The 25892-nt window shown below is 45.7% G+C and overlaps 1 protein-coding gene and 1 long non-coding RNA gene across 2 annotated transcripts in view; both read right to left on the bottom strand.

Annotated features, from left to right (window-relative positions):
• Nucleotides 1–25892, bottom strand: part of LOC144823935 (sperm-specific sodium:proton exchanger-like) — a 5382759-nt gene that overhangs the window by 4386498 nt on the left and 970369 nt on the right. The gene's annotated exons all lie outside the window — the stretch shown is intronic.
• Nucleotides 20359–23535, bottom strand: LOC144825194 (uncharacterized). The gene is made up of 3 exons (XR_013609327.1): nt 23125–23535; nt 22755–22852; nt 20359–20427 (listed from the first exon to the last, which is right to left on the bottom strand). It is a non-coding gene; the product is annotated as an uncharacterized LOC144825194 (long non-coding RNA).

Raw genomic sequence — 25892 nt, forward strand, 5'->3', positions numbered from 1 at the left:
GTGTTATAAACGTGCTATCAATCCACGTACTGTGGGGGCCTTGCGACCCAAGATATCCAGTCATATCACGCAGCATTGCATCCCTTTATCCTTAACGATGGCTGGTACAGGGATCGACGTGACCCTGCCTATGAGCTTGAATGTTGGTTGATGAAGACGACCAGGTGGAGGCTCTCGAATCCCCGCAGGGTGCATCCATCGTGCTGCGCATTCGCTTTATACAATTTAAATACCTCCACAGAGTCTACTTTACATGTTACCAACTCTGGCGGGCTGGCATGATTGACTCCCCCATGTGCCTGCGCAGTGGGCAAGCGGGAGGTACTTTCCTTCACACTATATGGGACTGCCCCACCCTATTGCGGTTCTGGCGCGGGGTATTGACATGTCTTTCTGAGGTTTTGGGGTGGGATGTTCCCTGCTGTCTGCACCTAACCATGCTTCATATTACCGATGGGATCGGAGGCAATAGGTACAAGTGGCATCTGTTATTTCTGGGACTGACTTTTAGCAAAGCGCAATATTGCAAGGGTTTGGAAGGCTGCTCTCCCACCCTCTGTCGGGCGTGGAAGAGGGGACCTTGATTTCTCCATTGAGCTGGAACTTCCGATTTTGAAAGCGCGGGGATGTCCTCAGAAACATCCCAAAATATCGAAGCGTTGTGCGGACTATCGGGGTATATATCTTGAACCTCTCCATCCATCCCCCTGCGCAGAAGACTTGCCTTAATGATCAGTAACTGGGTATGCACATTTTGATTCTTTGTTTATAGATTGATACCTCACAATCGGAGTCACTACCACAAATTACATGGATGTACACTGTGATACTGTTGTTCATGGTTTATGATGTTTTCTTTTGTTTGATTCAGACACATGTATCTTTTATTCTTCACCGAACCTACTGTAAAATGTTGACGTCTTTAACAATGCCATTTTAAGTTTGTGATGTCATGCCCTGGACGTTCTTGGACTCATATTGCCTGTCAACAATAATATTTGTTATTTAAAAAAATCCGCACATAAATCCGCAAATGTCTACAGCACACATCTGCGTATACCGTGCCCACTGTATCCAGACCCACCGCTTCCCAGTCCAACCGGCGCCTTTCCTTCACCCCATGTAATTGTGTCAGAAGCAGCATTCGTGTGAGATCTGGGGAGTGCGGCACCCTATATGAGAGCATTTAATTAAAAAAAAGGTCCAGGAAATAAAACAGTACCCCAAAGCTATTTGAAGCATTACAGCGCGGAGTAAGCACCAATCTAGTCTCTCGAATGCCTTCTCAATGTTCACGAGCATGCATCCAGCCCATTCCAGCAGCCTCGGACCCTCCCTTAAGATCGACACTAGTCGCCTAACATTAGGTGCCGTTCACGGCCCTGTAAAAGCTGGTCTATATATATTAATCCTCTCATATGGGGAAGTATATGTTTGCCAGCACTCCGCTAAGTATATAATAGTCAACGTTCAGAATTGACAGAGGCTGGCAATCAGTCATGTCCGAAGCAGACTTCCCCAGTTTAAAAGAAAGGGACAATAAGGGCTTCCCGCAGGGTAGAGGGACTACATTTAAGTGGTTCGTGCGTATTGGTATAAGGCCCCCGTGCGGGGGACGAGGAGGCCCAGACATGCGGTATTAAACTCCCCTGGAAGGTCATCCGTCCCCAGAACCTTCTAGCCAGCTATACATCAGATCCCAGCCCGGAGTTCCTCCTCCATGATATTCTCCTTAGTGCGTTTCCAATCTCCCCAGTCAACTCACTAGGCAGTAAAGCAGTTAACCATTCACGAATGGCGCAGTCCCTTAGCCGCATATAATTGAGAGTAAAAGTCTGCAAAGGAATGGTTTATCTGCCCTTGAGTATACTGGCGGGTACCGTCCTGTGTTATCAACTCTAGAATTGGTGACTCACAGCTAGAGGGGTTAGCCAACCAAGACAGCAAAAGGGCCAGACCCGTCCCAATCTAAGTCAGCGTTGGCCACACAGTTAAAATCACCACCAATAATAAGTGCCTGCGGCAACAAAGGGGTCAGCACCTGGGACAGCTTATCAAAAAACATAGATTGGCCATCTTTAGGGGCAAAAACATGATCAAAAGTGATATCATTACCATCCAACTGGCCCAGCAAGACAGTGTAGTGCCTCTCTTTATTGATTGCACTACTAGCAAGTTGAAACAGGGCACCATGTTTTACCCATGTTGGGGTTACGCGGATTAAGGCCAATTATATGCTGTACACCCCACCCCCTCTTAAGCATTTAAATTAATTGTCTGCAGTAGAGCAACATTAATTCCCCACCACTTCAGATATGCTAACACCTTATAACGCTTCACCATGCTATTCATGCCCCAGACATTCCAAACAGGAGTTTGTAAGTCCAATTAAACGAACGCGTATTGAGGGCCGCTCCTATAAACGAGTGGCACCCCAACTGTGGAACAAACTGCCACTATCCCTCCGGAAACTTGACAACCTGCTCTCTTTCAGGTGAGAGCTTAAAACATAGTTTCTATGCTCCATGTTTTTTTTGCCTCACTGGTGTGATAGCGCCGGGACACTCTGCCCGAGTAGCTGAGCGCTTTACAAAACTCCTTTTAACATAACATAACATAACATACCATAACATAACATGTATCACCCCCCATTAAGCAATATCACAACCCAAACACAAACTACATAGAACAGGCATAGCATGAGAAGGCTGCATGTCCATGCCCAGGCAGGACATAAGTAGGAACAGCCAATGACAGGACCCCAATAAAACCAATCAACATAATAAACCAACACCCCCTCCCCACGATAGCAAGACAACAACCTCCCATCCAAACTGAAATATACAACTAAATTAATCTGTAGAGTGAAAGATACACCCACGGTCTGGCCTGAGGGGTATAGGAAAAAAGAAACACAATCCACTCAAAAGAGAATGGGGCTGCCGACAAGACAATCCCACCCACCACCATGGATGGAAAGAGAGAAATCCCCTAAGCCTCAGCTAGGGGGGGACCCCCGACACGCATACAGGGAGGTAAAAAGAGAGCAAAATGCATGTAACTGGGAAGAGGAGCGAACACAATTAGGCAGACGGCGAGAGACCACCTTTAGGCAAGTGTGACTACAGGATTAATTGATATTTAACTTTGTTTGTTGCTGACAAGGGAGGAAAATACAAGTTTACATTCAGAAGTTGATTTTTGTTTTATCTTGTAATTAATCTATCAAGAGTGTCCTAAAGTTAGAGTTAAGATCCTTAGCTTTCATATTGGCATAATTATTAGATAACATAATTTGTCCACACCTGTGTCGGCCTAACTTACTTATATTTTCCAATGTTTCTAAGGTAGTAAAGTTTGGTAAAGTAAATGACACAGTTTTCCAAGATTCTTGGAAACAGAAGACATGATATTTGAAAAAGTAATGGAGTAGATTATTCTTATAGGACAAAACTCCAGCAATGTTCCAAGAACATATTAAAAGTTCGATAAAGATCATTATTGTTATAAGAGATTTCCTGTCAAGCAAGCTACAACACACCAACAGCAACAAACTTGGATATCCCTAGCTGGTATGTCATCACGTTCTCCTGGGATAACAAAACAACAAAAGAGCCAGGCTGCACAACAAAGAGATATTCCACAACAAAAACGTTTGAGCTTAATTACTATTCATGAATAATATCTTGATCAGTGGGATGATGATGAAGAACTTGAAGAAGCTAAAATATCCCATGATCAGGCCACAATTATCGGATGTGAATGGGATGACTATGTTGTCCCAATATCGCCCCTCCAACTCCTGCAGTGGCTAGTTCGCCACAAGATGATGAAGGGGGTTTCCATGCTCTCTTAGAAAGAGCTGCCAAAAAGTTTGATTTGCCAGTATCTGTTTCCTGCACGATTTCAAACACATGACGAGAAAATCTGCAAGATCTATGCCCATTGTGGAGTATATTTGGGCAGAAGGCCTTTTTTAAAAAACTTAATTTGTCTTTTACACACATTAACAATACAGCATTGTCAATTTCAAATAGGCAGGCTGTTGGGAAAAAATGTAGAATTCGTATTGGCCAGAGGACGTGTCACAGAATAAACAGAAAAAAGACAAATGAAGGAGGCATTATGAACAGACTGTCAAACAATATATATGATGCAATTATTCTAAATCAGTTATTCAATAAAAAACAACTGACGTCAAACAACCACAATAGTGCACATGATACCAGGGGCACATACAGCAACAGTCGCCCTGTTCCACAGACATAGCTATATCTTTCATATCTCCAATAGACAACAGAAGAAGTTAATTTGCGCTACAACAAACGTAATACAGTCATATGTTATCTTCCCGGTTCCCCTCCCCTGGAGTATTGGAACCCACACAAATATGTCCGATGCGAGACCCAAATATCTCTTGGGTGACTACGAGGCGGCATAAGGACATGATAATCATCACAGTGTGTGTTGCAGAATGCCACATCAGCAAACGACTCGTCGACTGTTGGTAATGGTCCCTTCATCCAGCGTAACCTCCCTGTACTTAGGTGGTCCGCCTCAAAGGTGTGAACTCAGTTAAACACAAGGCTGCTGCCTCCTCTCCAATACTGATCCCTCTGCTGGAATTCTCCCCACAACGTCCAAGGGGTCGAGATGAAACTGTTATGTCTAAAACCATTAGGAGATGTTGCTGACAGGGCATAAGAAAAACAGTACCATGTTGTTTGACCTTGTACGCAATGATCAGATAGAAAAGTCATTGAATAACAAAAAATATGCAGCGTGTGCTGAAACTATAGCATGTAAGAAAATAAATGTTTTGTGGAAGACAGCACAAAGCAAAGGCAGCCTAAAGCTGCTAATACATGTAACCAAATGAGAACCAAAGTGGGCCCAAAAGGAAATATACTACACCGCCCTGCTGCTGGAAATACCGCCTTACTGCCCCCTGACTGAATGAGGATTGGACCTGCTCCTTGAACCCAGGACCACCTGAGCAACTCCAAGGGTTAGTTGGGAGCTACAGTGGCATAACTTGCTCAAGAGTCCTTGGACCCTGCACCTGGCCTCTGCCTGGCGTGACTCCCAACCCTCCAAGCACTCTAATTTGCTACATACATACCATTTAGCGAAGATGAGTTCCCATTTGAGCTTTATACATATGGCCCCTGGTGCTCCTCGCTGGACCATCTAGGGGCGAAGGCATGGAACCAGCTTCCGGTGAAGCTTCGCACTGTATGCTCCCCGAGTATTTCCAGGAAGCAACTTAAGACATTCCTCTTTAGATAATTCTTAGCAGATGATGTCTGTATACCTCTTAGGCACGTGCCGGGACACTCCTTGAAGTAGCTGTGCGTGTTATAAATGGCAATCAAATAACATAACATAACATACAGCTAAGTTACTTACCTGTGATCCTAGTTCTCTTCCAGGGGTATTCTCAACAAAATCATAAGCACTGAATTGTCCTGCCCATGTGCGGGGACCCCGGAGCATATATAAAATACATATATATTAGTATGTTTAGTCAAATAACATGTATGTGGTACCTTCAAACATACATATATACATGATTATACATAAACATGCTGCCTAACATTATTCAACAGGCTAAGATGCCAAAATTGCATTTGATTTTTAATTTAAAATAAAAATAATTTCATATAGCATTTCTGTAACAAAGAACATGCACTCCTCTAGTGTTTCAACAAACCCTTTTATTTTCAAAGAAAAAGGCATGTAAACGCAGGCGATTAGCCCATAGGCTGCATAGATAAAACCAAAACAGTAAGAAACTGGCACTGTGCCTTTAAGACCTCCAAGACCTCCCTGCTCCCATCATGCACCACAGGTGACAGTTAGATCAGGTCTTTTTACGGTATACTAACATGTAGGAATCATGAAGCAAGACAGAAAATGCTACTATACTAAAGATATTCATCCGGGGAGGTGGGCGGGTTTTCTTATGACTTTGATGAGTTTACCCCTGGTAGAGAACTAGGATTACAGGTAAGTAACTTATCCTTCTCTTCCAGGGGATACTCATCAATATTCATAAGCACTGAATAGAATAGCAAGCCCATACCCACTATCCCGTGATGCATATCAGTATAGTTACAGCAAAACACTCCAAGAATAAATCATACAAACAGATTCCTTAAAGAGGCTTGGCCAAATTGAGCATCCGCCTGGGTGTCAGAGTCGAAACAGTAATGGCGAGTAAATATATGCTGTGATCGCCATGTGGCAGCTTTACAAATCTCTGCAATAGGTAAATTTTTAAGGAGAGCCATGGTAGAGGCCTTTCCCCTGGTTGAATGAGCCTTTGGTTTGCCAGGGAGAAGTTTGTTGGCTAACTGGTAAGATAATGTGATACAAGGACTATTTGAGGCCAGTGAGCCATTACTAGGCTGAACGCCTGGCACAAATACCATGAGAATATCCATGTGCTGTCAAATCCGATGCATCCGCAGCTGCACTAATGAACTGGTATTCAACCAGACCACCTTCCTGAAAAATCTCATGAAAGTACGGCTTGTCTTCCTTGGGCAGTTTTTCTATGAATCTAGCCAAAGAGTCCCACAGAAACCTGTCATACCTCCCCAGAAGTGCAGAGGCACTAGCCACCTTCATGAAGGATGCCAATGCATTGCACATTCTTTTCCCCAGAGAGTCCATGTGCTTACTCTCCTTCTCAGGAGGGACTGAAGAGGATGTTGCTCCAGGATGTGTTTTCCTGGCTGCTGCCACTATAACAGAATCCGATGGTGGATCTGATTGTAGGAACAGTGGATCCTGGTCAAGAGCCTTGTACTTTTTTTATATGCGTGGGGGAGATGAAGCCACCGCAGCTGGAGTTAAAAAGGTCTCTAGTGCTGGTCCAAGCAGACCAGGAACCAGAGAGAGGCAAGGCAATGCCAAGGACCTATGGTGTAGTGTCTTGAATATTACAGGTGAAGAAGTAGTCGGCCTAGGCACGTCAATGTTCAACTTGTTGAAACACCTGCAGAGGACCCCATTAAAGGTGACCATGTCATTGACTGGAGACACTCTGCTCGAGGGGTAACAGATAGGGTTGGTGAGGAGTCTCTCACCGATGACCTTGAGGATGTAGACCATGACGGAGACCTACTTCTTTGTTATCTGGAGAAAAGGTGAGATCTCGACTGTCTAAGTGGTGTGTCCAAGACCAGGAATTTCGAGCTGGAGGAGACCTAGTTTTTCTGGGTGATCTGTGTGGAGATTTTCCTGCAGATGTAGCAGAGCAGGTGGTGGACCAGCAGAGATTCAGGAGGGAGAATACGTTTGAGAGAAATCTGAACCAGGACTTCTGGGTGGAACTCTCTACTGTCAAACACGCTGTAGCCATCTTGGAGAAAGGTTAACAGGAGGTGTCTGTTTCCCAGTAACTGGAGATCCCTCCGGCATTATTTGCACTGTGTTAATGCCTGGAGAAGAAGATGCTTCTCTCGACGTTGACAGTATGGACTTCCACGTCGACCCCAGCTTTCCTAGCACCTCCACAATAGACAAGGGGGGCCTCGACGACTGATGCCTGTCACCGCCGGAGGATTCTTGCCCGGCGAGGACAGTCTATGTTTCTCTGGATAGGCTGAGGAACGTCTCTCGAGGTTGAACGCCGGACTGGAGCCAGCGACACCAACTGTGAGATGCTCTCGACATCGACCGTCTGTGCGACTGCGGCAGGGCCTTCATAGCTACCACCTGTTTGACTGTGACAGGGTGTTAGAATAGAAATATTCATGTCTGTGCATTGCTTTATGTAAGTTAGCATTCGCGGCACCATTTTCTATTTAGATACCATTTTGAACCATAATCAAAACAAATCCTTTGCTATTTCTGAGAAAAGGCCTCTGTTACATTTCATTTCTGCAATGTTAGGTTTTGCTTCACTAATGAATAGACTGTTCATATTAGTGCATACCTTTCTCACTAGATAGAGGCCCTCTCCCACTTATCTGGTGGAGGGTACAGGTTGAAACAACCTTGGGTTGTATTGGGCGGTGTGAGATATGAGAATATAAACTTACTTTTTGTATTCTACCGTTTAGCTGCTTCTGCCTGGAAAATTCCACTGTTGATGTGTTTCAGCCCAGTTGCGAGATGTACATATTGTATCTTTTTGCTTGTCTATTTCAGTCCCTCTTCAGCACTCCTAGCGACTGGACAGACTGAGTTTTGCTCTGAGTGTATATGAATAAACAGATATTGGTTTGTATTCTCTACTGTCTGACCGACTCTTCATTTGGTCTGGAAGGCTGAGAGGTGGTCATTAGTGACCCGGGTGACCCTAAACGGGCCACTTCCTTCAGTTGGCGCCTAAACAGGCAATCCTTCTGTTGAATAATACATCGCCTTTCCTCAGACGGGGGGAGGCCGAGGACAGGGTCGAGTCAGACTGGTGGTTCAGAGATCCCTGCACGAAGAGTTTCAGCTATTCGCAACCGCCCCTTCTGTCCTGACGGATGGTGCCTCGCGCAGTGGTCATCCCGACTTAATAGTGAAACCCTTGGAGCTGACTGTTTGGTCTAGAGTCAGCAGTGTAGAATTGGTCTGTTTGTGCTACTTATTTCAGGTGAGTTTGTTTTGGTTCTTTGTGGATATGGTACCATTGTGGTTTGAGTTTGGTACGGTCTGAGGACCGTTTTTGATAAAAGTATCTGCAACTACTTTTCCAGGTAAAAATACCGAACTTGTTTTCCTTTTAAAGTGCCTGGGGTTAGTAAAATCTTGTATTCGTGTTGTAGTTGTTGTTCTGCAGATGCTCGATTGGAAGAAGCTCAGCCGGCGCCTCCTGAAGGCAGCCCTAATTTTGATATGTGTGTGAAGGATGGTCTTGGCTAATATGTTTAGTATATTATAGCACAAATATTAGAGGGACAATGCAGAGTTGCGGTGACCGTTGATGAGCACTTTTGATAAACAAAAAATTGGGTTTTTACAGGAGCAATTATTTAAGAAAAGAAGTAGACAGTCCGTGGTTGATTCCCTCAGAACTTGGCAGATGGAGGCTAGACAGAGATGTTTAAAGATGGAGAGAGATGCACGGAAAGGGAAAATGCAAACATTGACACAGAAAGAAGTGGCACATGATAGAGAAGCACAAGAGTCTGGAATTGAAGTTAAGGGTAGGAGGTTTCGATTGCATATTGATAAGTCTTATTTGACCAAAGAAGAAGACGACACCTTTGTAAAGGAGTTGTTAGATACTCAATCCCCACCTCCTTATGCCCTGCAGAGGATATATCCCGCCGTTTCCTTACAGTCACAGCAGCCTGTTACATCTGCTTCGGCTATTCCTGTATCCACGGCTGTTGTAATAACGGCTTTGGCTATGGCACAGCCTGCTCCTTTGTCCTCACCATCTTTGGTAACTGTGACTCCCAGAACATCCACTGTTTTGACTCCTGTATCCCCTGCTCTTTCTCCTCCGGTGCAATCACCAGCACCAGCAACTGTCACTTCTGTTGTTTCTCCTTCCATGGATTTTCATTCTCCCATACCTTTGAATGTTGAGATGCAAGTACGTGGTTTTGAAGATAGAGATTAGGCAAAATTCAAGGAGCAAATTGGCCCGTTAGTGCGATCTGGGATACGGGATGAAGAGAAACAAGTAATGGCTGCGCGGTGGGCTTGTAATGCGATTTATAGTGTGGAGGATGTATGGGAAGTAATGTGAGATTTTGAACCCTTCATTCAGCAACATGCCATTAAGCATATGTCTGCTACATTGATTAGTCTTTGGCAACAACATATTGGGACAGAAGAGCCTCAAATTGTATTTGATATTAGAGATCTTCTGTATGCTGCTGGGTCCCTTGCTCACTTTGCTACTGGATTAAAGCTAGCCAGTTTGATGAGGGCTGTCAGCCCAAAACCAGTCCCAAGATGCATGTTTCCGGTTCAGGGAAGGCTTGGCTTGGCAGTTCGGGCTGGACTGTTCCCATGAGGCACTTGGTCAAGACTGATTTGCATATAGCTGTGTCTGAACTGGGGTGGCGAAGCGAGCTAAAGAACGATGATGGATTTAACCCAGATCTGTGACTGGGGGTGAGAGTCTGAAAAGTTTCAGTGCTCCGTCCATCATTTCCTTGTGTTTGCTTTGCTGCTGACTTGGAGCCAGGCCAAGTATTTGGGAATGTTACAACTCTAGTTGCTTACAGAGGTAGATTACATGAGAGAAGCCCTACTCAGGTAACTCAGCTTCCGGTGCGGGAGGATGATCTCATATATCAGCCAGAAATCCCTGAGATAACAGATCAGTGTGGTAATGTTACTAGAATGGCTGTAGCGGCCTGTTTCCAGGAACAATGGGCTTATACGCCATGGAAAGGGAGTGATGTTTTAGCCCTTAAGGCTCATTTGCCTGATCCTAGGAAAAATCCTACACCTTATTATAAAGAATTGACAGAAGCCGCCTCTTCTACTGTAATGACTCTTGCTGATATTGAAATATTTTTTGTCTCCTCATTCTGGTTGATGTTTGGAGACAGTTTCATACTCGGGACCATATCGCGGAGTTGGATGGTACACGGGATGTGATTAAGGAATGGGATCAGGAAGGGAAGCCAGGTGATAAACCCCGAGCAGAGATACTTGCTTTGCCACTCCGCATTATTAGATATATGCATTCCCTTATTCTGTCTAAGAAGTTAAGCTGGGACAAATTGACAGTTTGTTGACGAAGAAGGATGAAAGTGTGTCTGATTTCTTTACCCAGTTTGAAGATACATTTTTGGACAATAGTGGGCAGGATATGTCTATCGAGGGAGGAGTTTGATTGTTTGTTGATAGATTTGTTTCTAGACTGTTGGTCCTTTTACAATGGAGTCTCCATTTTTATTGACATCCAATTGTGGTGAGAATCTGATGAGTTTGGATTTGTTGAAGAATTTGTATGCTACCATCTATTGCTCTCCTGCATGTGTCTTTATCACAATGGGTCTGGATGTGAGTACTAAACAGTGTTTGTCTCAGGATGCACCCCCTCCCAGCTGACTTTGCTGATGCCCCACCCACTCTATGTGTTTCAAAGAACAAGGGTACCCCAGTATTTGAGACCCGGGGTAATTAAGTATTCAGAAAAGCAAGGGTCTGTTGGAGCCCAATAGGGTCCTCGTGTAGCCTAGGCTACTAACATTTCTTTAGAACAGCGTTAATCAAGAGGACTAAATAAGGGAAGCTCAGGCGGGACTGGTTATGCAGTACATGCTTGGACACAAGGTTTGGTATGACATTACATTTATTAACAGCATAAATGGAGTATCATCGTATAATTCTAGTAATTGTTCCAGTGCTCACACAAAAAGTGAAAGTGCGTGAAGTGAGGGGTGTTTGCGACATTAAAATTTACATTGCATTGACAACAACAATAAACAAAACTCCAAATTAATTAAATGCAGTAGTGGAGTTTGGGTTGTAAAGTTTGGCGGCGTGCGGATCTCATTAAAGTGAGATCATCATCAGGATGAAACAAGTGTAAGCAGGGGCAATCTAGTGAGAAGAAAACCAGAAATCAAACAATGGTCCTGAGAAGAACACTTAAAACACAATTAAAAAACAGTATATCTTACTGATCTATTCTGTGAATCAATGAGGTTATTCTAAAGAAGCGATGATTGACAGGTGAAGAAGTTAGAGCCTTAGAAGTGGAGACAAATTTAGTTCCGCCTCATGGAAGGTGAGTACTGAGAGAAAGAGACAGTAACTCAAAGGGCAAAGTAAATGTAAAGTTAGGAAGCCAGGCGGTGAAGTGCCACTAGTGCCAATTAACATCATACTTATCGGAATTAAGCCAATTCTAGAGAAAAGAGAAGAGAGAGGACTAACTGCTGGCTTGCGTCTCGTGCAATTAGATATGAAGAGAACCTAGAAGGAACCAAGAGGAACCCATGAGCCGGTATCTGCACTGGTACTTGCCCTGGAGAGCTAGGGAGCCAGATGGCGAAATGATGTGCTCCGGAGTGGAAATCAATTCACTTCCAAGTGCTGCAGGGACCAGGATGGATGATTAATGGATGGGGTAGGAGGAGGTGAGTTAGCAAGAGGCTAAGCCACGAGGAAGACTTACTTAGGTGGATGAGCAGGTCCGGGAGGCCTGGGGTTTGTGGGCACAAGCGGTGCAATGAATAGATTCCTACGAGTCAAAACGGAGGGGTTAGTGGTCCCCTAGCAATGAATACAAAGTCCGCACGGGCAAGGTCGGTGAAGGTAGACTAGTAGGAGGGCCACGGAGGGCCAAATGAAGAGGAAGACCCGTAATGATTTGTGGTGTTGGGCGGTCTGCGTCAGCCAATTCAACAAGCGTATTGAACTCTGAAATGAAAGCGAAAGGCTCATGAGGAAGCAGTTCGGGGGGGGAAGTAGGGAGAGCATCTAGCCGGTTGGGGACTTACTTGTATAAAGCTGTCGGAGCCAAACGAATCAGCAGAGTCCAGGAGCAATTCACCGAGAGCCAGAAGATAGCTAGAACAAATAACCAATAGCTGCTCAAGGGTAGTGGAGTGTAATTAAACGTAGCGCAAGAGTTCCACGCATGGGCAGTGACGTTGGGTCATAGGGAGCAAGCCGGGAACTGCCACAGATAACATTAAGGCTTTAGAACACCTTAAAAAGAAACATATTCACACTGAGCTTCATGCTCTTATGCTCACAGAGTACTTAAAAGCTGATATAATAACCATAGGCTTACAAGTCCGCAACACCCCAGAAATCTTTCTACAAGACTCAAAGTTCAAGCATGGATTTGCCCACATCGGCACAACGTGCTCGCGCCACCGGATGGTCCTTGGCATAGACACTGCCCTTGAGCACAGCAAGAAAGAGTTGGAGGAAATACTAGCACTTGAGAAAGCTATTTTAGAATTAGACAGCTTAGCAGATGGCAAGGCTGTTATTGAAAAATTAGAGAAGTCTATCTCCGACTTACATACATTTGAAAATCATAAGAAAGCAACCAAAGTGACGAAAGAAATTAAAAGTTACAGCAAAGAAAAAACCTACCCATACCTCCAGGACGACTACTTCACAAACCCCCAACACACACAGGCAGGTACTTGGGGAAGGTTAAAAAACAAACAACCAGTGTAATTTTCAAATTCATCTGCAGACTCTGACTCTTCTGACCCAGGGGTGGGACCTAGCTCTTCTTCCAACAATCCTATTTTTTTAGGACAAGGCCAACCATTCCAAACAGAGAGGGGGAAGCCACGCAACAACTTCCATTCTGGAGAACGCCAGACACGGCAGACGTTTTATCAATAGGGCTACCAATATTGAACACAGAGGATCCCTTTAAAGAATGGAACAGATCCCCATCTTCAATTGGTCTAAACATCAATTGTCATCAACAGAAATATCACTTCTCAGCAAAGGACTCTCCTATGTACTCACAGAAAAACCCGACTGGTTCACCATACAATCCGAGATTTTTTAATTTTTTAAATAGGATTAAAATCCTTTTTTCTAGATAAAAAGTCCCAACCCAACCTTGACATGACAGCTCTACAGCCTAAATCAACTTTCAATCCGCCCTCTGGATCCCTAACCCCAGAGGTCATCACTTTTGAAAATGTAGTCCTTAAAGAACTGGAAATGCTGAAAAACGTACATGACTTTGTATCATACAATATCAGTCTAGAAGAAAAGAAGAGTCTCTTTAAACTAAAACACTTGGACAATATCATCATTAAACCCTGTGATAAAGGCATAGGTATTGTCATCCAAGACAAAACCTCATATTTTCATGAGGTTATAAGCCAACTCAACAACACAACCAATTATGAACTACTGAGACACAACCCTCTACCTGAGAACAAAAACCTCATTCAGACCATCACTAAAGAAGAAGAAGAATCAGGCTATATCTGTCACAATGAGTTTCTATATCTCAATAATAAAAATTCTAGGACACCAGTATTATATACACTTCCCAAGGTCCATAAAAATCAGGACAACCCTCCAGGCAGGCCTGTCCTATCGGGCTGTGGTTCTATCCTTGAGCCATTAGGCAGATACATTGACTTTTTCATCCATGACCTAGTACTTGACACCATAGCCTATGTGAAAGACACAGCAAACTTCATAAACCTAGTTGAGCATGAACAATTTAACCCCACACAAGAAATCCTGGTCACATTGGACATAGAGTCGCTCTATACTAACATCCCACAGAAAAAAGGCACTACAGTCCTTGAAAACCATTTGAACAACAGGCCCAGACCTCATAAAGTACAAACCAAATTCATCATCTCTCTCCTGAACATAGCACTGACTAGGAACTACTTTATGTTCAATGACACGCTTTATAAACAATGCAAGGGTACAAGTATGAGAGCAGTTTTTGCCCCTAAGTTTGCTATCCTCTTTGTAGACGACATAGAAAGAGCATTTATCCTTAATGAAATCAATCCACATCACAACCACATCAGAGGCTGGCATCGATATATTGATGATGTGTTTAGGATTTGGCGAGGCACCACTAATGAATTAATGAAATAATGAATTAGACAATTTCTGTGCTTGGCTCAACAACTGCCAGCCGGATCTCAGATTCACGTATACCTCAAGCAATGCACATGTAGACTATCTGGATATCACTGTTAAACCCAGTTAATGTTAATGTTACTGTGATTTATAAAGCGCACCTATACCCATAAGTGTCTTGGCGAGACGGATGAAAAGTGGACCTGCTTGTGCGTTTAGTTCTGGAACAGCCAGGTTTTCAGTCCCTTACTAAAAGAGGAAAGGGTGCTTGCACTTCTGAGTTTGCTCAGAAGAGAGTTCCAGAGTTTGGAAGTACCGAAGCAAAAACTGCGACCCCCCCAGATTGATGTTAGGATTCTGGGTACTGTCAGCAGTTTAGCTCCTGAAGAGCAAAGATGTCTGTATGGTTCATACCAGATGAGAAGGTTCTGCAAAAAGACCGGAGCTGTGTAGTGCAGTGCTCTGTACGTCAGGCACAGCTCCTTGAATTTAATCTGTTGTACTGCAGGCTGCAAATCTCTTTGGAAACAGATTTGTGCCTGGGGGTATTAGACAGTAACCGTGCAGCTGAGTTCTGTACACTATGAAGTTTTTTTAGGCACTGCTTCTGAATATTTAAAAACAGCCTGTTACAATAGTCCAGCTTCGACTGAATCAATGATGTAACTACAGTTTTTCTGGTGTCCACAGGGATGTAAGGAAGAATCTTCTTGACTTTCTTGATGAGAAAGTGGGCAGAGGAAACAATTGCATGTGTGTGCTCGGTGAAAGTGAGTTTGTTGTCGAACCACACACCCAAGTTCTTAGCTTTAACCACAGGTTTTGGTGGATCCCCTATCTCTGCCGGCCACCACAGATTACCCAAGCTCAGTTGCGTGTTGCGAAAGATCAGAATCTCTGTTTTATCAGAGTTGAGTTTAAGACAGTGTGTGCTCCTCCATCGATTAATGGCACACATTCAATTCTGAATTTGCTGAGTAGGGGGGCCTGATTTGTCTATGCCACCACCACAATCTGGGAGGGGGAGCTTCACACAACCCTGTACAGAAAGCCCACAGAACACAATACCCTTCTTCATTACAGGAGTGCCCATCCCAGAGCACTTAGGGACGGCCTTCCCTATGGCCAATACTTAAGGATATGCACAAATTGCTAAATAAAACAAGACTATCTCAGGGAAGCAGATATCCTGTGTGACAAACTCATGAACAGGGGCTACCCGAGACGTTTGGTGAAAAGATCAATGAAACACGCTTGGTTTTCACACAGGGAATTCTTACTGGAAGCCAGACCTAAGAAAACCACTTCACGTATTGCATGCGTGATTACATTCTGCCCTGCTTGCAACAAAATTAAATATGGGCGAAATTTGCGAATTTGCGGTCCGTGAATTTGCGCAAAATGGCAAAAAAATCTGCGAGTTCGCAAATTTTCCAGCGAACTCGCAGATTTTTTTGTCATTTGCACAAATATGTGACCACCTGTGCCTGTAACTTTGCCACCGCGCCAAAAGGCGTCGAGGTCCCTTGAGTGAGCTGTCCATCATAGTGGGGAAAGAGCGCGAAGACTTTTCATACCGCTAGTGTGTGGTATGCGGGCCAACGGGCGGGGCTTCTAGATAGGTCCAGTACTGGGGGGCGAGACCTGGGTGCATCTATGGCTGCCTCGTGCCTGGCACTTGCTGCCCATGCGCCCTGGCACAGACCAGTCTCTGGACACAGGGCCAGCAGTGTTTACAAAACAACCACTCACACTGCAGACTGGTCCACCCCAGCTCAGCGGTGATACCCCACGCCCCTATAAGGGCATCACCATGCGGGCACACTGCACCTACCTCGCTACTGCCCGGTGCCCGTCCTTATCAGGGCTGTGCATGGCTCCGCTCCGGCTGCAGTGGGCACCGTTTGATCTGCTGCAGTGCCAGCTGCTGCCTGCCCAGCATGCACTGCCCTGGAGCACTGCAGTCAGCTGGCTGCTGGCACTGCCTCCTATTGGAGCCTGTCGGCAGACAATATCGGTCGGCCATGTGCTGTGACATCACCCTGCCAGGGTCGGCCAAAGAGTGAGCCCCATGGCACTGTGGCCCCCTGCCTGTGTTAGAGGGCAGTGTGTGATGGGCAGGAGCCCTTAGCATGAGGCACGTGCACAGAGCTGCCCCCTTCAGCTCGCGAACGGAAGACTAGCAGTCGGGAAATAGCTCATGGGATGAATGCACCTGCTGCAAAGATGTGTGTGTATAATACAGTCCTACATTCCTACTGCACGTGTTTTATTATCAGAGCACAGTACGACATTGAATTTGCCAAAAGGATCTGGATTAAGCATGGGCGGATTTTGCGGATTCGCAATCCGCGAATTTGCGTATTTGCGTATTTGCGGATTGCGACAATACGCAAAATCCGCGAATTCTCGCGGATTTGCGTATTTTTTTGGGGGGGTGTGTTCGCACGGGTTTCTGCAAGTTCGCGAGGGTTTTGTACAATTTCGCAAATTGCGAACTTACTTGTCGGGTCGCCAGTTTTGCGAACTTGTTGTTTCTATGTGCCCAGCCTGTTTGCAAGGCTTTCTTCATCACTGCCACCCTCTGTCACCACTGGCACTCTCTTTGGTCACCCATGCCACCCTCTGGCTCACCCATGTCACCCTCTGTGTCATCACAGCACCCTCTGGTTCACCAGTGTACATTATTGGGGCAAAGCAAAGCACTGCCATCCTCTGTCAACACTGGCACTCTGGTTCACCCATGCCACCCTCTGGCTGGCACACCCATGCCACCCTCGGTGTCATCACAGCACCCTCTGATTGACCAGTGAGTGTACATTATTGTGGCAAAGCCAAGCACACCTGCTAAGTGCTTTAAGTTTTGCAAACAACAACACCTGCCCTGCCCCAACTGACATTAATGAAGGCTGGCACCTGCTTGTCTGCTCCCTTTCCTTTTTGTTGCAATAACAGGATGCAATGGCATACTTGTAACTATTCTGTGTCTGTCAGAGCAGGGTCACACAATAGTTGCAAGTAGGCAACCGGATTCTGGAGGGCCCCTTCAGGAAGCACTACAGGGAAATGGTTACAAATGATGAGCTCGAACTTTTGCACCTGCTCATTGGTTTTGCTTTTGCAAAACTCGTTTTTCGGTAATTTCGCCCTATTCGCGAGGCACGGCGTCGTGCAAAATCGACCGTGGAAGCCGCGAACTCGTGCGAGTTACCCCAAGGTTGAGTATGGGCGCCGCCATTTGGTTTGCGTGACGTATTTCTGTTTCCGCCCGCTATGTGTAATCTCGCCCAATGAGCGCCTTGCGAATGCAAGTTCGCACGAGTTCGCGAGAGAAATCGCGTGCGAACTTACTTACACGCACGTGTTCGGGCCGCCATCTTGTTTTTCATTCATTCCTATGTGTCTGGGCATGGTGTTTCTATCCTCTGTATATCTCTGCCATCCTTTGCTTGTTTTAATATTTTTTTGATCTATTTAACTTTTTTTCTATCCCACTAGTTTTCTAGATCTATATTTTTGTGTTTTAGGCTACTTTTGTTTACTTTTCAACTACTTTTTTAAACTTTTATTTCCTTCTTCCCTACTCTTATTCTTTTTCATTTTGTCTTTTTCACCTGCCCAGAACATGGTGAAGACAGCTGTCAAGCTGCCCAAGACGGGCACCGCAGCCCGTGCCCGGCTCCCGTGTGGCCGTTTGAGGGCGGAAATGGTGGTGCGCAGGGAGATCTTCAGCCCTGAGGAGGTGGGCTTACTCGTTTTTTATGTGCAGCGCCGTCTCCCCAGGACCATCTCGGCAGGCGGCAGGATCGCTGCTAGTTATACCAACAGCCAGGAGCGACGGAAGCGGTGGGGGCAGGTGTGCCGGGCCCTTTTTGACATCACGGGGGTCCAGCGCACCTACAATCAAGTGACCCACCGCTGGACCGATATCCTGGACCGGGAGCGCGACCTGCTAGACCTGCTGGGAGTGGAGGTCCCCGGGCTTGGTGAGTAGTAGTAGCAATTTTTTCATCACTCACTACTCTGTTTTTTCTCCTGCTCTGTGTGACTGTGTTATATTGCAAATGTTTGCTTTAACTTTTTTACAAAGAGCAATAATGCTGCTGATTACATTGATATCATAGGAGAGGTAAATTAATATTTCAAAATCTTCTGTGCATTTCAGGTGCACTGTTCTCCTTCTCTGTGGCGGTGCCACTGCTTATTTGTTTTCTATTTTGTGTTCATTTAATTGGGCTGAGTAATGTATGAGTGTACTTTACAGAACTGCGTAATGCTAGACACAAAGGGTGCGTTCCTACGCAAGGGGGGGGTGGGGGGTGGGGGGTGGCGGTCAGGGAGCTGTGCGCCTCGCAAAAGTGCCTGCGTGAAATCTACAAGATTTAACGCAGGCACTTCCGCGACGCTGCTACGTCAATTCTTTATGCCTGCTTGCTTGAAGCAGGCGTAAGGACTGATGCGGTATGTTGAGTATTGGGCAGCCCTGAGCATTGCTATAGTTGCATCGTGCCCGCGACTCTAGAGATGCGCCCCTCTTTCGTCACGAGATGCGTCACGCATCTGCCTACCCTTGCGCCAGGGTTTGCCGCATTGTAATTGCGGCGCATCTGCCGTGACGCAAGGTTAGTTTTGCGTTACGCATTTGTTCTGGTGCACATCTGGAGGTGTCCAGCTCAGAACTCGTAAGTATGCCCCTAAGTGTCAGATTAGCAATTACCTGCGCATCCCTGCAAAGTGTGCGGCACGCCAGCACCACCCATGGTGCGCCGTATTTACAATGCGGCACACCATGGTCCCAAAACGTCACCGAAGCGTTACGCATCGGTGCCGTAAAGGCGGCTCATTGATGGAGTTGCGTTGCAACGATGGCGCAGCTCCAGCAATGCTGCGTCAAGCCGTAAGTCTGCTTCATGCAGGCGCAGGGTTTCAGTGACGCATCATTGTCCTAAATGACTGATTGAAATTTTATATATTCCCCATAGCCACTTTTAGCATGCGTTCCTGCGCAGGAACGCCCTCCCTTGCGCTGGAACGCTCCCTTATGGCGCAGGGCTTTAGAATGGGATGCATCTCCCATATGCGTCACGTTGTTAATATACGCCACACCATGGCGCCTCTCTTGTTGTGGCGCTGCGTCACAAAAGTGACGCAAGAACGGAGCAAAAGAGCTGCAAGGGGCTTGTAAATCTGCCCCTAGAGTAGAGGCTCAGGTGCAGTCCTTCCTTTGTAGCCCTCTTTTTGACTGAAATAGTTGGTTCTTGTTCTTTCTAAATGTTTGATTTGGTTGACAAGGACATCGACAAGCAGCAATCATCAATGTTTTCTGTTCATTCTTTCATGTTGTACGTCAGGTCCGCCCAGGGGCAAGCGGACAGAAAAAGCGGATGCAGTGGCTCCAAAGGAGGAGGATGCAGGCCAGGGCGGCGAGTGCTCCTTTGCTGGCCCCAGTAAGTTTTCATTTAAATATAGAGGACCTATTGTTGTCCAAGCGTTCCTAATTAAATTTTTTTCGAAATAGTGTTTAGATAGGAGCAAAATCAATAATACTACTGTTGCAGGGACAATTCTCCACAAACCGAACTATGGACACCAAAGACCAGAGTAATAATATTTCAGAGTGGCGTGTTTGGCACACCGTATAAACCTGGTAGTGTCAGCGGCACGGACTCCTCCTTGCAAAAATTGCAAAACCTTTCGCTCAGTCACTCTAGTCTGGAGGACCAAAAACCACAGAGTCTATTCAAGTTTAAAAGCTTTATTAAAAGTTTAAGTAAACACATATATTAAAATAAAGTTAGTTGGAAATGGAAAAGTGCTTGGTGCTGAGTTGATGAGTAATGGAACACATTTCTTGTGGTCGAGCCGAGCTTTCACCTGGTTTGAAGTTGATGTTGCTCTTGTCCTTAGAAGTCCAGTTTCTGTCTGTTCAGAGAAAAATGGTGTGTGTTAAAATTAAGCAAGCATCCATCAATTATGTCAAAAAAAATGCAGCAAGACAACAGCCTTCCCTGGAAGGAGGGACATTTTTACTTTAGACTAGAGTAGACAGTCAATTACTTTTTCTGTTGTTTTCACATTCTTCATTCATACTTAGACCAACTACTAGTGAGTGGTGTAATCTAACATTCTTAAATCTACTTTGTAGGTGGAACATCTGGTGGTGGGGCCAGCTCGGATGTGGTAATAGTGATCGACTCCGAGTCCGAGGACCACTCTGGGGAGGAGGCGGCGCAAGAGGAGTCGGACCAAGAAGTACAGACTGTGAGGAAGGAGACAGTGGTGGTGGCGGGTACAGGTAAGCTGGATCATGGTACTATCTGACTCTTAGATAGCATATGATGTGTATCTACAGAGAGTAGACGGTCACTGGATGAACTACGAACATACTATGAAATGTTTCCAGGGGGGGGTGCAACATCATCACCATCTCCTGAGTCCTACTCCTGACATGATTGATAGTGTGGTTTGTGGCCAAGGGCTGCACCGAAGGGGGCAGGGTCGGTGGGGGAGAGGGGTGTATCTAGAGCAACAAAAAAAAATATGACCATGAAATTGAAATCATGCCCCTGCAGCGGATGCCTTCGTCCACTGAGCCACCAGACCTGGCATACACATTACACACATCTTTCTTTCTCTCTCCCCCTCCCTCTCTCTCTGTCTCCCTCCCTCATCCTCCCTCTGTCACCCTCTGGCTCCCTCCCTCTCTCTCTCTCTCTCCTTCTGTCTTCCTCTCTCTCTGTCTCTGCCTCTATCTGTCTGTCGGTCCCAGCCTGCTGTAATTACCATATTGTAATTTGTCACTGGGCCAGCACTGGATGGACCTGCGATCCAGGGGGGGGCAATCGCGCCCTCTCTTGCCCATCCCTGCGGACGCCCATGATATTGGCCTGAATAGTTTCTTTTGTACTGCGCTGGCTAGTTGCTAGTTGTACTGTGACAAAACTTCCTGCTGAATCATTTTGTGTTAATCATATTCTTAAAGAGCATTGGTTACAGATTATGTCTTTCTTTCTTCATATAGTTGGTCATACTAAAACAAAACCAACAAGGAGTATGCTGGCTGTACTGGCCCGGCAACGGAGGCTGGATGCAACTGTTGCCCAATATCGGCGGCTGGTGGAACTGGAGGGGGACGACACGCAGTCCAGTACTTCCAATATAACATCTGCATCCTCCTCAGTGACCCCACGTTCTGCCGGTCAGCGCAGTGCTCCAGCCAAACGGAGCCGTGCTGGCAGACGCCACCGCCGAGCAGCAAAGGCTGCACCTCACAGTACTGTAAAGGCTCGCTTGCGCCGAGCAATCCGCAGAGTGTCGGACCTGGAGGCGGAGGTCCGGAAATGGAAAGAGTACCAAAATTTGGTGGAGGGCCTCCGTTTAGATCACGCCACCCTCCGGGAGCAATACGATGCCCTGGCCCTAAGGCATGATGCCCTGGAGGCCAAAGTTAACAACACCATGCATCCCTAGAGTGTCCCTTGCCCTTTTTTTAGTGAATTTTGGGGGGTGGGAATTGGGAGTTGGGTTTTTTGGGGACTTTTGATGGACTATTTATTTGTTGGGGTTAGGGAGGGTCTTGTGGGAGATTATTTTGTTAGGGATATAAAAATATACTTTTTCAAACTTTATCTGAGCATATCTTTTTTTTTACTACTTTTGAGCCTGGTGGGTGGTGGTTTTGCAGTAAGTTCGTTTTACTGAACACTGTCATCGTGTTGGTTCACGTGTAATTGGCCAAATGTTTTCCAAAGTAAATGCCTGTCACAGAGTTTGTTAATTGAAGAGTCCTAGGACTTTACTACTAGTACCACTGTCACTCTCTCGCCTCTCCTAATACTCCATTATACTACCTCCCATCCAAACGCTTATCTTACCTGTAATTTGTGTTTGAGGGCTGGCTCCACTTGGAATTCACAGTGTCCTAAAGCGTTCTGCAGCAGGGCCCCAACTGGGGTTTCCCGGCGTGGATTTTCTGCAAAACAAAAGCAATCAACATTAGAAATATGGCAGCGGTGCTCACAGACCCCAAAATCCTAGAAGCCCCACAGACAGCACCCCTAAGACAGGCAAGCGAGCAATAATAACGCCTAAACGTTCACGTGTAATTGGCCAAATGTTTTCCAAAGTAAATGCCTGTCACAGAGTTTGTTGATTGAAGAGCCCTAGGACTTTACTACTAGTACCACTGTCACTCTCTCGCCTCTCCTAATACTCCATTATACTACCTCCCATCCAAACGCTTATCTTACCTGTAATTTGTGTTTGAGGGCTGGCTCCACTTGGAATTCACAGTGTCCTAAAGCGTTCTGCAGCAGGGCCCCAACTGGAGTTTCCCGGCGTGGATTTTCTGCAAAACAAAAGCAATCAACATTAGAAATATGGCAGCGGTGCTCACAGACCCCAACATCCTAGTAGCCCCACAGACAGCACCCCTAAGACAGGCAAGCGAGCAATAATAACGCCTAAACGTTCACGTGTAATAGGCCAAATGTTTTCCAAAGTAAATGCCTAACCAATTTCATCCCTTAATTGACCTTGCCAGCAATGGCCCAGCCAAGACCCGTAAACCCAAACGCAAAAAAGTCACACTTAGCAAAATGTATTTAAATGAGGACTCACTACTTCCAGACAGTCCCTCTTTAGGGGACTCGTCAACGTAAGTTTCTTCATTGTGCAGATTCCAGGCATCAGCATTACGGGAAATGGATAGGGTGAGTCTGGAGGAGGAGGATAGACGACCAGGACTGAGTTCTTGTCAACTAACTGTTGTGAACCTGAGGAATGCTGCGGCATCAAAATCAAGACAGTTCTGCTGATGGGCTTGTTGTTTGATTGGTTGATTACAGTTTTGTTGTGAATGTGATGAAGCACTTGCTAAAAAAAGAAAGACAGACACACAGGAATAAAAGTGAATAAGGACTAATGTTAAAGTTAATGAATCATTGACTCATTTTCAGAACTCGCTGTCAGGGAAGCAGAGCTCGTCCTCAAACTCTGCAAATTGAGTCGGTAGTACTTCTGGTAACTGAGGAGAACTTTCCTCAGGTACGTCGGTGTCCTCTTCTTCCTGCGTGCATTCTCGTACTTTGTAATCTGGTGGTATGAAGTGCTGGTTCATCTTTATCATGGTGAGCCGCTCCACATTTGCGGGCAAGAGGCGGGACCTTTTGCAAGTCACAATGCCACCAGTAGAACTAAAAACACGTTCTGAAGACACGCTTGCGAGTGGGCAAGACAAGTAATTGATAGCCAGGTTGGTGAGCTCTCGCCATATGTTTCTTTTCCCATGCCAATACGCCAATGGGTCCTCAGTAATATTGACCGCTGTTGAGTCATCCAGATAGGCCTGCACCATTGAAAGAATGTCCTCCCGGATTCCTGTACTTTGCACTTCTGTGTCCTTTCTGGGACAAGGAAACCCTAGCTCACTTAGCCAATCCGCTTCAGACATATCGCCTGGGCCTGGTGCAGATGATACGGTTGCTGGTGTGGTTAACGGCTCAGAGGAAAAGTCACTCACTTCTGCCACAGGCACAGATGCAGAAGTGTTTTTTTGGGATGCCTGATGGCCTGCTGATTCACTAGTAGTACTGTCTTCTACAGTTTCCTTCCGCTCTCTTTCAAAACGAATGGCTGACTGAACTAGCCAACCTTTGTACTCTGTAACATCTGATGTTTCAAAAGGAATTATTACTTTGCCAAACAATGGCTTTTTGTAACGTGGATCCAGAATAGTAGCACAAATGTAGTGCTGTTGTTTCTTGATATTTATAAGCCGTTTATTGCTAACTAGGCGTTGTAATAATCTCTGCGCCAACTCATATGCTTAATTCTTTCCAGCATCTTTTAATTCTGAAGACACCACCTTGACTTGGTGCTCGAGCTTCAGCAACAATGGGATAGCTTTGCTCAAAGAACAGTCCTCCCTGCTGACGTCATGCGTGAAGACTTCAAAAGGACGAAGCATGTCTGTCAGGCTTTTAACTAGCTGCCATTGCTCCACCGCTAGCATCATTTCTGTCGTATCACCACCCAGGTTGTAGAAATACTCATTGACTACTGGAAACAGCTCATGCAGACGCTCAAGCATGTAGAAGGTCGAGTTCCAACGTGTTGCCACCTCCTGGATAAGTGCTTTCACTGGCATTCTACGTACATTTTGCTGGCGCCTCAGCTCCTTCCGGGCCTTAAAAGAATGGTTGAAATGTGTGCATATTCTTCTGCAGATGGTCAGTATTTTGTCGACTGCAAGTTCTTTTTTCAAGAACTTTTGCACGACAAGGTTCATACAGTGCGCCAAACACGGCACTCTGAAATAGTAACCGTTCTCCATGGCCTTAACTACATTGCTGCCATTATCAGTAGAAACATAACCAACCTTGCAATTTCTTGGGGGCAGCCATTGCGAGACCTTTTTGTTAAAGTCATCCAAAATGTTGGCTGCAGTATGACTTTTCTCCATGCCAAACATGGCTAATGTTGCATGTTTACGAGCACCCTTAAAAATCTCGGCCAAGTCACCACCTGCATTTATCTGTTTTGCAACCCCTGAAAAAGAGACCCAGTGTGCAGTGATGCACATGTAATCAAGGGCTTGGCAACTGGTCCACATGTCTGTTGTCAGGTGTATAGTGTGAACAGCACTCTTCTGCAAAGCTGCCCCAACCAACTCAAGCACCTCTTTATGTAATGCTGGAACAGCAACCCTGGCAAAATAGAACCGGCTAGGAACCTTCCATTTAGGGGCCAGTGTTGCCACGAGTTCAAGAAAACCCACATTTTCGACAAACGAAAAAGGGAGAAGGTCCACCGCTAGCATTTTAGCCAGCTTAGTGTTATACAGGCGTACAATTGGGTGGTTGCGTTGAAATTGCGCATCTGAGGAGAACATGGCTGAAATGGTGCGCTGGACAAATTTACTGGATGATGCTGATGCCTTCTTCGACCCACTTGTGCTAAGTGTTGACATTTTCCGCATTGGTGTGTCTCCCAGACTCTCAGTGTGCCTCCTATGTGTCCCGGAGGGTGTGGTGCTGCCAGGGGTACTGGGTGCAACCGGACAAATGTCTGACGCTTCTTCTACCTCCCCGTCATCTTCAGATGAAACACCTAGTATGGGTATATTTTGGCCACTTGCCCTTTGGGATTGCTTTCCCTTGATGTTTGCTAGGTGCGCAAACCATACGACAGCGTGCCTTCTTTGAAGATGACCTATCTGGCCTCCGGTTCCATAGTTGGTACCAGTCTTACCACGGCTAACTCTAGTCTTACAAATGCAACAAATGGCTATGTTATCATACTTTGCATGGACACTAAAAAAGTTCCAAACTGGGGACTGGAAACTTCTGGTTTTGCCGCACGAGATGATACTGCCAATGCCAGATGAA

Source organism: Lissotriton helveticus, chromosome 3_1, assembly GCF_964261635.1.
Source record: "Lissotriton helveticus chromosome 3_1, aLisHel1.1, whole genome shotgun sequence".
Lineage (NCBI taxonomy): Eukaryota > Metazoa > Chordata > Amphibia > Caudata > Salamandridae > Lissotriton > Lissotriton helveticus.